General features: G+C 44.9%; 1 protein-coding gene across 2 annotated transcripts in view; it reads left to right on the top strand.

Moving 5' to 3' along the window:
• ATP7A (ATPase copper transporting alpha) overlaps positions 1–14,672 on the top strand; it is a 178,562-nt gene that overhangs the window by 98,248 nt on the left and 65,642 nt on the right. The gene's annotated exons all lie outside the window — the stretch shown is intronic.

Raw genomic sequence — 14,672 nt, forward strand, 5'->3', positions numbered from 1 at the left:
TTGTATTGGCCATCACTATATTCTCTTTCAAGAAGTGTCTATTCATGTTCTTTGCCCATTTTTTAAATTGTTTTTTCTTCTTCTTGGTGTTGAATAGTGTAAGTTCTTTATATATTTTAGAAATTAACCCCTTATCAGATGTATCATTGGCAAATATGTTCTCCCATTCAGTGGGTTTCCTTTTCATTTTGTTGATGGTTTCTTTTGTTGTACAAAAGCTTTTAAATTTTATGTAGTCCCATTTTTAATATTTTCCTTGGTTTCCCTCTCCTGATTAGATATATTTGCAAAAATATTGCTAAAAGAAATGCCTGAAAATTTACTGCCTATGTTTTCTTCTAGGATTTTTATGGGTTTGTTACTTACATTTAAATTTTTAATCCATTTTGAATTTATTCTTGTGTATGGTGTAAGTTGGTGGTGTAGTTTATCTTTTTTGGCAAGTATCTGTCAAATTTTGTCAACACTATTTATTGAAGAGACTTTCTTATCCCATTGTATGCTCTTGCATCTCGTTAAATATTAATTGACCATAAAGGTCAGTTTATTCTTGGTCCCCTATTCTGGTCAATGGAACAGAATCCGAGGTTCTTATGCAGTACCATGCTGTTTTGATTAATATACCCTTGTACTATAGTTTGATATCAGGTAGTATGATACCTCTAATTTTAGTCTTGTTTCTCAAGATTGTTGAGGCTATTTGGAGTCTTTCTTGGTTCCATATAAATGTTTGGAATATTTGTTCAAAATCTGTGAGGTATGCCATTGGTATTTTAATAGGAATTGCACTGAATCTATAGATTGCTTTGGGTGTGATGGATATTTTAATGATGTTATTTTTTCTTATCCATGGACAAGTTATATGCCCCTACTTATTTATATATTCCTCAGTTTCTTTCTTCAGTATCTTATAATTTTCTGTGTACAGGTCTTTTACCCCCTTGGCTAAATTTATTCCAAGGTACCTTATTTTTGTTGTTGCAGTAGTAAATGGAATTTTTTTTAGAGAGAGAGAGAGGAAGGGAGATGGAGAGAGAGAAACATTGATTGGTTACTTCCTATATGTGCTCAATAGGGGATGAAACTCGCATGTGTGTCCTGATCAGGAATTGAACCTGCAACCCTTCAGTACATGGGACGATACTCCAACTGAGCTACACCAGCTAGTGTGGATTCTTTTCTTAATTAATCTTTGTGATAGTTCATTGTTGGTGTATAAAAATGCCACCGACTACTGAATATTAATTTTGTATCCTGCTACTTTGCCGAATTCTTTTATTAGATCTAGTAGTTTTTGGTGGACTCTTCAGGGGTTTTTACATACAAAATTATGTCACCTGTGAGTAATAACAGTTTTACTTTCCCTTTTCCAATTTGGATGCCTTTTATTTCTTCTTCTTCTGATTGCTGTGGCTAGGACTTCTAGTACTATGTTGAATAAAACTGGTGAAAATGGACATCCCTGTCTTCTTCTTGATCTTAAGGGAATGCTTTTAGTTTTTGCCCATTGAGTATGATATTGGTTGTGGGTTTGTAATATATGGCCTTTATTATATTGAGGTATGATCCTTCTAGTCCCATTTTGCTGAGAGTTTCTATCAAAAATGGGTGCTGGATTTTATCTAATGCCTTTTCTGCATCTACTGATGTGATCTTGTGATTTTTATCCTTCATTTTGATTATATGAAGTATAACGCTTATTGTTTTTTGGATATTGTACCAACCTTGCATCCCCAGAATAAATTTCACTTGATTATGGTGTATGATCTTTTTAAAAAATATATATTCTTATTGATTTTAGAGAGGAAGGGAGAGGAAGAGAGAGATAGGAACATCAGTGATGAGGGAGAATCATCTATCAGCTGCCTCCTGCATGCCCCCCACTGGGGATCGAGCCTGCAACCTGGGCATGTGTCCTTAATTGGAATCGAACCCAGGACCCTTAGGTCCGCAGGCTGACACTCTCTCCACTGAGCAAAACCATCTAGGGCTGATCTTTTTAATGTATTGCTGGATCTGGCTTGCTAATATTTTGTTGAGGACTTTAGCATCTATGTTCATCAGGGATAACAATTTTTTTTTCATTGTAGTGCCTTTATCTGGTATTGGAATTAGGATAATACTGGCCTCGAAAAAAGAGCTTGATAGTCTTGCCTCCTCTTGAATTTTTTGGAATACTTTGAGAAGGATGGGTGTTAGTTCTTTCTTGAATGTTTGATAAAATTTGGCTGTGAAGCCATCCCATCCAAGAGTTTTGTTTGCTGGGAGTTTTTTTTAAATTAATGCTTTGATTTTATTAGTTGTAATTGGTCTGTTCAGTTTTTCTGATTCTTCCTGGCTTAGTTTGGGAAGATTGTGTGTTTCTAGGAATTTATCCATTTCACCCAGGTTGTCTAGCTTGTTGGCAAATAGTTGTTCATAGTATTTTCTTGCAATCCTTTGTATTTCAGTGGTATCCGTTGTTACTTCTCCTGTCATTTCTGATTTTATTTATTTGGGTCCTCTCTCTTTTTTTCGTGATGAGTCTGGTTAAAGGTTTGTCAATCTTCTTTATCTTTCAAAGTACCACCTCTTACTTTTATTGGTCATTTGTATTATTTATTATTTTGTCTCTATGTCATTTATTTTTGCTCTAATCTTTATTATTTTATTCCTTCTACTTACTCTGAGCTTTGTTTGTTGTTCTTTTTCTACTTCTTTTAAGTGTAGGACTAGATTATTTAGTTGAGATTTTTCTGGCTTCTTGAGGCAGATTTATAATGCTATGAACTTCCTTCTCATGACTGCTTTCAGGTTGTCCCATAGGTTTTGGATTGTTGTGTGTTCATTTTCATTTGTTTCCATGAAGATTTTGATATCTTTCTTGATCTCATTGTTAACCCATTTGTTCTTTAATATTTTATTTAGCCTCCAAGTATTAGAATTTTTTTCAGTTTTTTTATTTTAATTGATTTTTAGTTTTATACCATTGTGGTCAGAGAAAATGCTTGATATGATTTCAATCTTCTTGAATTTATTAAGGTTTAGTTTGTGTCCTAACATGTGGTCTATCTTTCATATGTTCCATGTACTTGAGATGAATGTATATTCTGCTGTTGCTTTGGGATGAAATGTTCTGTAATCATCCCTATATAAAAACCCAGGGTCTGTAATGTCCAAAACGACCGAAGGCTCGACCGACCAGATGTCAGTCAGCCATGGAAACCCATGCACTGATTGCCGAGGGGGCTGCGGATCAGGCCTGGAGATAGAAGCAGGGTCTGATCCGTAGCCTCTGTGGCTGCTGTTGATCAGCCCTTGCCTCTCTCTTTCTCTCTGGGCCTGGCCAGCAGCCGTGCCTCTCTTTCTCTCTGGGCCTCTGCGGGGGCTGCTGATCAGCCCCACCTCTCTGATCAGGCCCAGCGATAGGCCTGGAGACACTGACTGGCATAGAAACCGACCAATTAGAACCAAATTTGGGTGAAGTGCGAGGAGCCAATAGCTGTCTAGGAGGTGGAGCTTTTGATGCTGACTGTCATAGAAACTGACGAATCAGAACTTAATCTGGGTGAACTGTGAAGGCAGAACCTAAGGTGAGGGCTGAGGAGGGGTTTTAAGGGCAATAGCTGTTTGGTGTAAGGTGTAAGAAAGCGGTTCAATTTTTTAATGACCAGCTTGGCAGTATAGTGCATATGGCTGGCCATCAGTCCAGATATACGGATTATGTATTTTTGTCTGCCAAGAGCATCTCCTCCTGCTGAAAAAGTCTCCCCCCTCCCACTTAAGCAATCCTATTCTATATAACCTATACTAATAAAAGGGTAATATGCTAATTAGACCAGGTCGACTGGCCATCTTTCGGACATCCGACTTCCTTCTGGACAAAGCCATGGTGGTGTGGGCCAAGGCAGAGGCCGTTAGGGGCGATCAGGCCAGCAGGGGAGGGCAGTTGGGGGCGAGATCAGACCAGCAGGGGAGGGCAGTTGGGGGCGAGATAAGGCCTGTAGGGGAGGGCCGTTGGGGGTGAGATCAGGCTAGCAGGGGAGGGACATTGAGGGCGACCAGGCTGGCAGAGGAGGGCTGTTGGGGGTGAGATCAGGCTAGCAGGGGAGGGACATTGAGGGCGACCAGGCTGGCAGAGGAGGGCAGTTGGGGGTGAGATCAGGCCAGCAGAGGAGGGCAGTTGGGGGCGAGATAAGGCCTGTAGAGGAGGGCAGTTGGGGGTGAGATTAGGCCAGCAGGGAAGGGCAGTTGGGGGCGAGATCAGGCCTGTAGAGGAGGACAGTTGGGGGCAAGATCAGGCCGACAGGGGAGGACTTTTGGGGACTAGATCAGGCCAGCAGGGGAGGGCAGTTGGCGGCAACCAGGCCGGCAGGAGAGGGCAGTTGGGGGGTGAGATCAGACCGGCAGGGGAGGGCATTTGGGGGCAACCCGGCCAGCAGGGCAGGGAAGTTGGGGGTGAGATCAGTCCAGCAGGGGAGGGCTGTTGGGGGCGAGATCAAGCCGTCAGGGAGGACAGTTGGGGGCGACCAGGCCAGCAGGGGAGGGCAGTTGGGGTGATCAGGCAGGCAGAGACAGCTAGGGGCGAGATCAGGCCGGCAGGGGAGGACCTTTGGGGGCAAGATTAGGCCAGCAGGGGAGGGCAGTTGGGGACGAGATCAGGCTGGCAGGGGAGGACAGTTAGGGGTGATCAGGCAGACAGAGGCAGTTGGGGGCAAGATCAGGCTGGCAGGGGAGGGCAGTTAGGGGCAATCAGACAGGCAGGCAGGGAGAGAGGTTAGGGGCGATCAGGCAGGCAGGTAAGCGGTTAGGAGCCAGTAGTCCCAGATTGCAAGAGGGATGTCTGACTGCCAGTTTAGTCCTGATCAGGCCTAAACCGGCAGTCAGACATCCTCCAAGGGGTCCCCGATTGGAGAGGGTGCAGGCTGGGCTGAGGGAACGCCCCCCCCGCCCTGTGCACGAATTTTGTGCACCGGGCCACTAGTATATAATAAAACACTAATATGCAAATCGACCAAATGGCAGAATAACCGGTCGCTATGACATGCACTGACCACCAGGGGGCAGATGTTCAATGCAGGAGCTGCCCTCTGGTGGTCAGTGCACTCCCACAGGGGCAGTGCTGCTCAGCCAGAAGCCGGGCTCACGGCTGGTGAGCTCAACAGTGGTGGCGGGAGCCTCTCCCGCCTCTGCAGCAGCACTAAGGATGTCTGACTGCCACCTTAGGCCTGCTCAGTCAGACATCCCCCGAGGGCTCCCGGACTACAAGAGGGTGCACGCCGGGCTGAGGGACCCCCCGAGTACACAAATTTTGTGCACCGGGCCTCTAGTATCAATTAAAGCCGTTCTATCTAGTGCAGTGATGGCGAACCTATGGCACACGTGTCAGAGGTGACATGTGAACTCATTTTTTTGGTTGATTTTTCTTTGTTAAATGGCATTTAAATATATAAAATAAACATCAAAAATATAAGTCTTTGTTTTACTATGGTTGCAAATATCAAAACATTTTTTTAAATATATTTTATTGATTTTTTACAGAGAGGAAGGGAGAGAGATAGAGAGTTAGAAACATCGATGAGAGAGAAACATCGATCAGCTGCCTCCTGCACATCTCCTACTGGGGATGTGCCCACAACGCAGGTACATGCCCTTGACCAGAATCGAACCTGGGACCTTTCAGTCCGCAGGCTGACACTCTATCCACTGAGCCAAACCGGTTTCGGCATCAAAACATTTTTATATGTGACACGGCACCAGAGTTAAGTTAGGGTTTTTCAAAATGCTGACACACCGAGCTCAAAAGTTTCGCCATCACTGATGTAGTGTGTTGTTTAAAGTCAATATTGCCTTGTTGATTTTTTTGTCTGAAGATCTATCCACTGATGTCAGTGGGGTGTTAAAACCCCCTATTATTACTATATTGCTGTTATCTCTCCCTTAAAGTCCACCAAGATTTCATTTATTTATTTTTTCTTTATTGTTGAAAGTATTACAGATGTCCTCTTTGTTTCTTTTCCCCCATTGACTCCCTGTACCCCACCTGTGCCCCTCCCAGTCCTTTACCACTCTATTGTCTGCGTCCATATCCTATATAATAAAAGCCTAATATGCAAATCAACCGAACGGCAGAACAAGCGGTTGGTGGGGGATGGGGCCGGTGAACGGACAGCACCAGGCCAGCCAAGGCGGGTGCCAGCGGGCAGAGGGAGGGGACAGCGATTGGGGGGGGCAGTGGTGACCAGTGGTGGAGGGGTGATTGGGGAGGAAGGGAGATGGGGCCACTGGCCGCCTCCCACAGAGAGAGGCCACTAGTGGCAGAGACCAGGAGATGGGGGATGGGGCTGGCCGCTCACTGGCCAGCGCTGTCCCCTGATTGGCCCGCTGGTCACCTCCCGCAGAGGGAGGCCAGACTGTGGCATAGGCCCACTTCCCCCCCTGGGAGCGGGCCTCAGTTGTCAGTCAGACATCCCCTGAGGCCTATCAGACTGTGAGAGGGCGCAGGCCGGGCTGAGGGACACCACCCCCCTGCCCCGTCCTACGAGTGCACAAATTTTCATGCAGCAGGCCTCTAGTATGCATATAAGTTCCCCATATAATCACTTCCCACCCCCTCACCCCCACCTTCCCTCTGAAATTCATCAGTCTGTTCCATGCTTCTATGTCTCTGTATCTATTTTGTTCATCAGTTTATTTTGTTCATTAGATTCCACATATGAATGACATCATGTGATACCTATCTTTCTCTGCCTGGCTTATTTTGCTTAGCATAATACTCTCTAGGTCCCTCTGTGCTGTCTCAAAGGGTGAGGGCGATCTGGCTGCAACATCTGTCACTCCATTGATCACCAGGGTTGATTCAGCTGATCTGGCTGGTTAGGTGGGTGTCCCTCTGCTCCTTCACTGATCCATGTGCATCCCTCCCAAAGCTGCATGCTTGGTTGAAGAAGACAACCTTCCCCCCAAAGGAGAGGACTGGTCTTTTGTCAAGGTTATATGAGTAGCTGCACTCTCCTGCTAGAAGCTCCAAACAAGCTCTCAAACAGGTTCTTGATCCTTTACTCACTCTCTTCTCCTCCTGGTTTCCCTAAGAAGCAGATGTTATTAACACTTGCTATTTTCCCAGATATCTCTTAGACTTGCCTCATTTAAAAAAAATTCTCATTTCTTTTTGATGCTCTGCTTGTGTGCTTATTATTATCTTGTCCTCAGAATTGCTGATTTGATCTTCTGCTTTACCTAACCTGCTATTGATTCTTTCTAGTGTATTCTTCATTTCAGGTATTGTAGTCTTCATTCTGACTGGTTCTTTTTTATGGTTTCTATGTCCTTTTTAATGTTTACTGTATCTTTGTTTAAGTTCTCACTGAGATAATCAATTCTTCCCCTAAGCTGGTTGAGCATCCTTATAACCATTGTTTTAAACTTTGAATCTCATATCTTGGTTGCTTCTATTTCATTTAATTTGTTTTCTGGGGATTTCTCTTGTTCTTTTTATTTGGGGTATATTTCTTTGTCTCCCCATTTTGTCTGTTCGTATTGGTTAGATGGGCTCTGACCCCCAAATGTGTTATAATTGCTTTATGATGAAAGTGTCTTGCTGAGCTTAGTGGCACAGTCTTACAGATCACCTGAGCTCAATGCTCCAGGGATGTTTCTTGTGAGTTAGGTGAACCCTCCTATTGTAGTTGTGTCTTGAATGCTGTTGATGCTTTTGTGGGTGGAGTTAACACTTCAGGTTGGCTGACTATAAGAATAAACCTCGATCACCGTATATGAGTCACTGTGCAGGGGCTGCCCCTGTGGTAGAGTTGTTCCCAGCAGGGTCTAGTGCTTGCAAGAATCCCCTTTTGAGTGCGCCACATATGTGACTAATTAGGTTGGGCTCAGGTATAGTCTAAAGCCCACCACTGGTTGTGTTGGTTCTGCATCCACTTGGGCAGGGTTCAGGTACAGGTCGATGTCTGATGTTGTATGTAACTAGCCTTTGGCTACCTATCTGTGCTACCATGCCATTCTCTGTTTGTGGCTGTCTATTTGTCCTGGGTTGTATGGGAGGGACCAATCTGTGTACAAGGGTCAGCGTCCTCCAGCTTAGACTGGGCACATATCTATAAAAAGTCCAAGGCTCCCTGAGGTCTGCCTCCACTTGTCAGCTACTCTGCCTCCCCCAGAGTTTGCCTGCTATTTCTCTAGAGCCTTTGAAAGAAAGACTGTAGAGTGGGCCCAGGCTGGCCATGATGCACAGACCCTTCTACAGGCTATCAGCTCAGTAGGGCGGGGTGAGATGGGTCAGGAGGAAGGGGCGAATGGGTCCCCTACTTGGGGCCCCACAGTCATACAATCATTGAGGGAAAAGTGGCCCCTATTCCAGAGCCAAACAACCCTGTTCACCCTGGGGGAGCATGCCACAGGTTCAGATTGGGTGCAGCCAGCCATCCCTTCTGTAGGAACAAGCTCAATAGGGTGGAGCCAATGGGACTCAGGAAGATAAATCAAAAGATTCTCCCTTTGGGGTAGTATTGACCAACCCCACAGGAAGGGGCCAAGTATTTTGTCCTGGTTCCACACAGTAGCTGAGGGAGACACACTCTATCTCCACTGCAAGCTCAGCCCACACTATCCCAGGAAGGGAAAGAAGAGCCCGCCCTCCAACATGCTTGCTGGCAACATCCCCAAAAGAAGATTGTTTGGCCTTCCCAAGTCCCAGTGACCCCCACCTGGCTGAGCTCAGTTCTGCAGGGGGAAGGGTGTGTTGCTAGGAGATGGAACATTCAGGAGTGATTCCCTCACAATGTTGTCACACAACATAGCCCCCTCCCATCTAATTGCCAGACAAAAGCCTGCCTGAGAGATACTCCTAAAGTCCCAGTGCTCCGCAATCCCCCCAGCATGACTGAACTCAGCAGTGATTGAACAGGTTGGGCGAGGGCACAGGCTATGCACTTGAGGTGGGGAAGAATGGTCCTCTTTCCAAAGTGACACAGTTCAATCACTGTCTGAGTTTCCACCAAAAGCTTCTCCAGAAAGTGAAAAAGAGCACTCCAAAGGTCTCAGCTCAGTGCAGTCATTAGACCACTCTGTAGGACCTGAGCCTGGCAGAGTGATGTGGCCAGTAGCTCGAGGACCAGGCAGTGTACTCCTCAGTTTGATGCTGTAAGAATAGGAGTGCTCAACCTTGGGAAGTTGGTTTCTGGGTCTCTAGCAGACTGTCTTCTCTCTCAGGCAGACAGAATCTCTACTGATTTGCATCAGCAGGTGCTATGTGGATTCCTCTTCCCTTCTTTGTCGCTCTGGGAATGGGGATCTCTGGACTGGGTTGAGACCCCTCACTCCTAGGTGTAGGGAGTTTTGCAGCTGAGATATCCCTCTGGCTTTTCATCCCCCATGTGGGTGTGAGGGCCAGCCCTTTCTGCATTTCTGCCCTTCTTACTAGTTTCTATGTGGCTGCTTCTATAAATCCTTGATTATAGTATTTCAGTTGAGCTAGCTTTCAGTTGGTTATTCAGATGGATTGCTCTGTAATTTATTTGTAAATCTGGTTTGGGGCCAGGAGCAAGTGAGTTTAGCTTCCACCTACTCTGCAGCTATCTTGGTATCTTCATCACTTTTTCCTTTGATTTTCCTAATGTTCTTTTATCTCCATTTTGCTGATTCTTTTGTCTTTTATCAATGAGAAATCAATAATAGGCATTGTAATTCCACTTTCTTAGAAATAAGTCCTATGGAGGTTGTCAGCGATATATATACAAAGATGTATAAGGATGTTTACATAATTATTTAAAAACTAGACACCTTAAATAAATAATGATACATTTGTATGATGAAATGTTATAAAGCCATAAAAATTATGGTATTAAATGTACTTAATGCTAGAGGAGAGTGTCACATATTTTGTTAAATGAAAAAAAGAAAAGCTAAAAAGATGTATATTCAGTATTAAACATATGTGTAAAGATTTTTTATACCATATATTGCTTTTATGTATATGAATTAATCAAATTCCTGGCAGGAAATGAATTAAAATTTTGACAATGTTTATTAGTGAATGGTAGGATAATGGTGATGTTTGTTTCCCTTATGCTTTCCTATGTATTTTAAGGTTTTTTAATGACAAGGATGTATGTATGTATATACTAGTATATAGTTATCCTATCTAATAAAAGAGAAACATGGTAATTAGCATACAACCTCTACCCTTCCCATTGGCTAATCAGGGTGATATGCAAATTAACTGCCAGCCAAGATGGCGGCCGGCAACCAGGCAGCTTGAAACAAACATGAGGCTTGCTTGCTTCAGTGATGGAGGAAACCAACGTTCCCCACCTGCCTTGCCGGCCTCTGAGCCTACAGTTTGAAACATTGTAACAAATATAGAAGCTAAACAAAACCCCAGAAACCTGCTTTCAGCCAGCCGGGATCTCAGAGCTGGAGTTATATATTGTTTCGATTATAGAACCCAAACAAACCAGATACCTGCTTTCAGCAGCAGAGGCCTCAGAGCTGGAGCCAGAGCTAAAGCTGGCCCAGAATAAAAAATGAAAAAGAAAAAAAGGAGCAGTTGGGAGCTTCAGCCCTCACCCCTCACCCAGACTGGCCAGGCACCCCAGTGGGGACCCCCACCCTGAAGGGGATGTGACCAGCTGCAAACAGCCATCATCCCCTCACCCAGGCTGGCCCGGCACCCTAGTGGGGACCCCACCCTGAAGGGTGTGTGACCAGCTGCAAACAGCCATCATCCCCTCACCCAGGCTGGCCAGGCACCCCAGTAGGGACCCCACCCTGATCCAGGACACCCTTCAGGGCAAACCAGCCAGCCCCACCCATGCACCAGGCCTCTATCCTAAATAGTAAAAGGGTAATATGCCTCCCAGCACCGGGATCAGCGGAGCTGAGAGACCTCCCGGCACCGGGATCAGCGTGACAGGAGGCAGTGCCCAAACCCCCTGATCGTCCTGCGGCTCTGTGTGTGACAGTGGGCGGGGCCACAACCTCCCTATCCGCCCTGCTCTGTTCGTGACAGGGGAAGGCGCCCAAACCTCCTGATCAGCCCTGCTCTGTGCCTGATACGGGGGAGCTCCCCAACCCCCTGATCGCCCTGCGGCTCTGTGTGTGACAGGGTGTGGCACCCCAACCCCCTGATCGGCCCTGCTCTCTGTGTGACAGGGTGCGGTGCCCCCCCCCCCATGGGCCCTGCTCTGTGTGGTGTGTGACAGGGTAGAGCCATAACCTCCCCATCAGCCCTGCCCTGAGTGTGAGAGTGGCGGCGCCCCAACCCCCTGATCAGCCCTGCTCTGTGGGTGATAGAGGACGGTGCCCTCCCCCACGGGCCCTGCTCTGTGTGTGATGGGGTAGAGCCATAACCTCCCCATTGGCCCTGACCTGAGTGTGACAGTGGGGGCACCCCAACCCCCTGATCGGCCCTGCTCTGTGGGTGATAGAGGGCGGTGCCCCAACCCCCTGATCCGCCCTGCTCTGTGTGTGACAGGGGGCGGTGCCCCAACTCCCCTATCGGCCCTGCTCTGTGCGTGACAGGGGGGAGCTCCCCAACCCCCTGATGGGCCCTGCTCTGTGCGTGACAAGGGGGAGCTCCCCAACCCCCTGATGGGCCCTGCTCTGTGCGTGACAAGGGGGAGCTCCCCAACCCCCTGATCGACCCTGCTCTGTGCGTGACGGGGGGAGCTACCCAACCCCCCTGATGGGCCCTGCTCTGTGCATGACAGGGGGGAGCTGCCCAACCCCCTGAACAACCCTGCTCTGTGCGTGACAGGGGGCAGTGCCCCAACCCCCAGTTTGGCCCTGCTCTGTGCGTGACAGGGGGTGGCGCCGCAACCTCCCCATTGACCCTGCCTTGAGTGTGACAGGGGGCGGTGCCCCAACCCCACAATCGGCCCTACCCTGAGCGTGACTGAGGGTGGCATCACACCCTCCCAATCCGCCCTGCTCTGTGCATGACAGGGGGCAGCGCCCCAACTCCCCAATCAGCCCTGCTCTGAGCCTGACCAGGGGCTGCACTTAGGGATTGGACCTGCCCTCTGCCACCCGGGAGCAGGCCTAAGCCAGCAGGGCGTTATCTCCCGAGGGGTCCCAGACTGCGAGAGGGCACAGGCCCGGCTGAGGAACCCTCCCTTCCCCCCCCCCCAGTGCACAAATTTTTTTGTGCACCGGGCCTCTAGTGTATATATAATAGGAGAAGCAAATATTGTTTTTAAAAGAAAAAAATGTAGAAATAAATCATAACATTTAAATCATGATTTTAAGCTCTAGCTGGTTTGGCCCAGTAAATAGAGCGTCAGTCTGCAGACTGAAGGGTCCCGGGTTCAATTCCAGTCAAGGGCATTTGCTCGGGGTTTCAGGGGACGTGCAGGAGGCAGCCAATCAATGACTCTCTCTCATCATTGATGTTTCTATCTTTCCCTCTCCCTTCCTCTCTGAAATCAATAAAAATATATTTTTTAAAAAATCATGATTTTAAATTTAGGCATTCAACTTACTCCAGACCTGGCCCAAAGTCTTCCTATTTTCTAACAGTTCTTACCTTGAACTGAAACAAAACATGTATATACAATGGAGCTTGCCAATGTAAAGCTGTTGTTTTGAACTGGAATTGTACATAGCCTTGAATTAAACTGGAAATGCCCTAATGAAATGTCTTGCTTTAAATAACAATGGAAAAGTTGTATAACCTTTGCTCTTCTGATCAAAATGAAGGATATCAAATAAAAGAATTTTTTTAAGCTCACTAAAACCGAGAAGCATAAAAAATTATATTAAATCCAGCTTAAATTATTATGGTAGATAAGTTTTAGTGGAAGAGGACCCAGAGATTTACTAAATATTCTTATATTCATGGCAAAAGGTAGAAATTAGAGAATTCTCACTTTTTAAAGTCAGGATAGAGTTCATATACCTTAAAATTCACCCTTTTAAAGTACACAATCTGCCCTGTCTGGTGTGGTTCAGTGGTTAGAGCATTGGCTGGCACACTGAAGGGTCATGGATTCAATTCCCGGTCTAAGGCATGTACCTGGGTTGCAGGATCGATCCCTGGCCCCAGACAGGCCACATATGGGAGGCAACCAATCGATTTGTCTCTCTCACATCGATGTTTCTCTCTCTCCATCTCTTCCCTTCCCTTTCACTTTAAGGTTCAATGGAAAAAATGTCCTCAGGTGATGATTAAAAAAATTTTAAGTACACAATTCAATGTTTTTTAGTATATTCACATGGTTTTGCAACCATTACCACTATCTAATTTTAGAACATTTTATCACCTGCAAAAGAAACCTCATACTCATTAGCAGTGACTTCCCATTTTCCCTACCCCAGCCCCTGTTATCTACTGTTCTATATTTGTTGTTATGAATTTGACAACTCTAGGTACCATGTAAGTGTAATCATAGAACATTTGTCCTTTTGTTTATGTTTTCACTTAGCATAATGTTTTCAAGGTATGCACATGAATCAGTACATTATTTATTTTTATTGCTGTATAGTATTCCTTTGTATGTATATACCTCATTTTGTTTCTCCATTTGTCAACTGATAAAAAATTAGGTTGTTTCCACGCCTTGGATATTATAAATAATGCTGCTACGACCAATTTGTATACAGTTTTTTGCATGAATATATGTTTTTATTTATCCTGGGTACATACCTAGGAAGTGGAATTTCTGGGTCATATGGTGAATATATTTAACATTTTTAGGCACTGCCAAAATCTTTTTAAAGTAGCTGTATGATTTTTTATTTCTACCTAGAATTCTCACTTTTATAAAGAAAATTTCAGAACAAGATTTTTGTGCTCTAAAAAGAGATACATAATTCCCTATTAGAAAATTTATACAGAATACTAAAATGTTAAAGAGCCTCCAATACTAAAAGTCTGAATAAATTATAAGAATCTATAATTTCAAAAGGAAATTATTAAGTAAACAAGAAGAAAAATTTAAACTGGAAATATTGGAAGTGAAACTCTATCAGGTAGCCATAAAAAATGACTAAAATTAGCCCTAACCAAAAAAAAAAATAGCCCTAACCTGTTTGGCTCAGTGGAGAGAGCGTCAACCTGCAGACTGAAGAGTCCCAGGTTCGATTCCGGTCAAGGGCATATACCTTGGTTGCGGGCACATCCCCAGTAGGGGGTGTGCAGGAGGCAGTTGATTGATGTTTCTCATTGATGTTTCTAACTCTCTATCCCTCTCCCTTCCTCTCTGTAAAAAAAATCAATGAAATATATTTAGAAAATGACTAAAATTAGTTCAGCAAAATTTAATTGTATCTATCATCACAACTTTTAAATGTTCAAAATGACAGTATTTGAAATTATATTGATTCACATTTCACTAATTCATAATGTTGAATTATTCCTCAGAGTTTCTGTTAAATTAAAATATTTTGGCATACATGATGTATTATGTTGTCAATGATGAACACTACATAAATAAGTTTAATTTACATCAATATCAGTCAAACAAGTTACATACACTGTGATATTCCCATGGCTCTTATATATATAGAAACCCAAATTATATTACATATGGTATGAAACAAATATTTTTCATGATCAAATCTGGTATCTGTCATATCATAACATATCACAGAGTTTCAGACTGGACCTCAAAATGGAATTTGTTCTTTTCACTTGGGTCTATATTTTTGTAACAAAGTCTACATTTGAATCTTAATAAACT

This window comes from Myotis daubentonii, chromosome X (assembly GCF_963259705.1).
Source record: "Myotis daubentonii chromosome X, mMyoDau2.1, whole genome shotgun sequence".
Taxonomy (NCBI): domain Eukaryota; kingdom Metazoa; phylum Chordata; class Mammalia; order Chiroptera; family Vespertilionidae; genus Myotis; species Myotis daubentonii.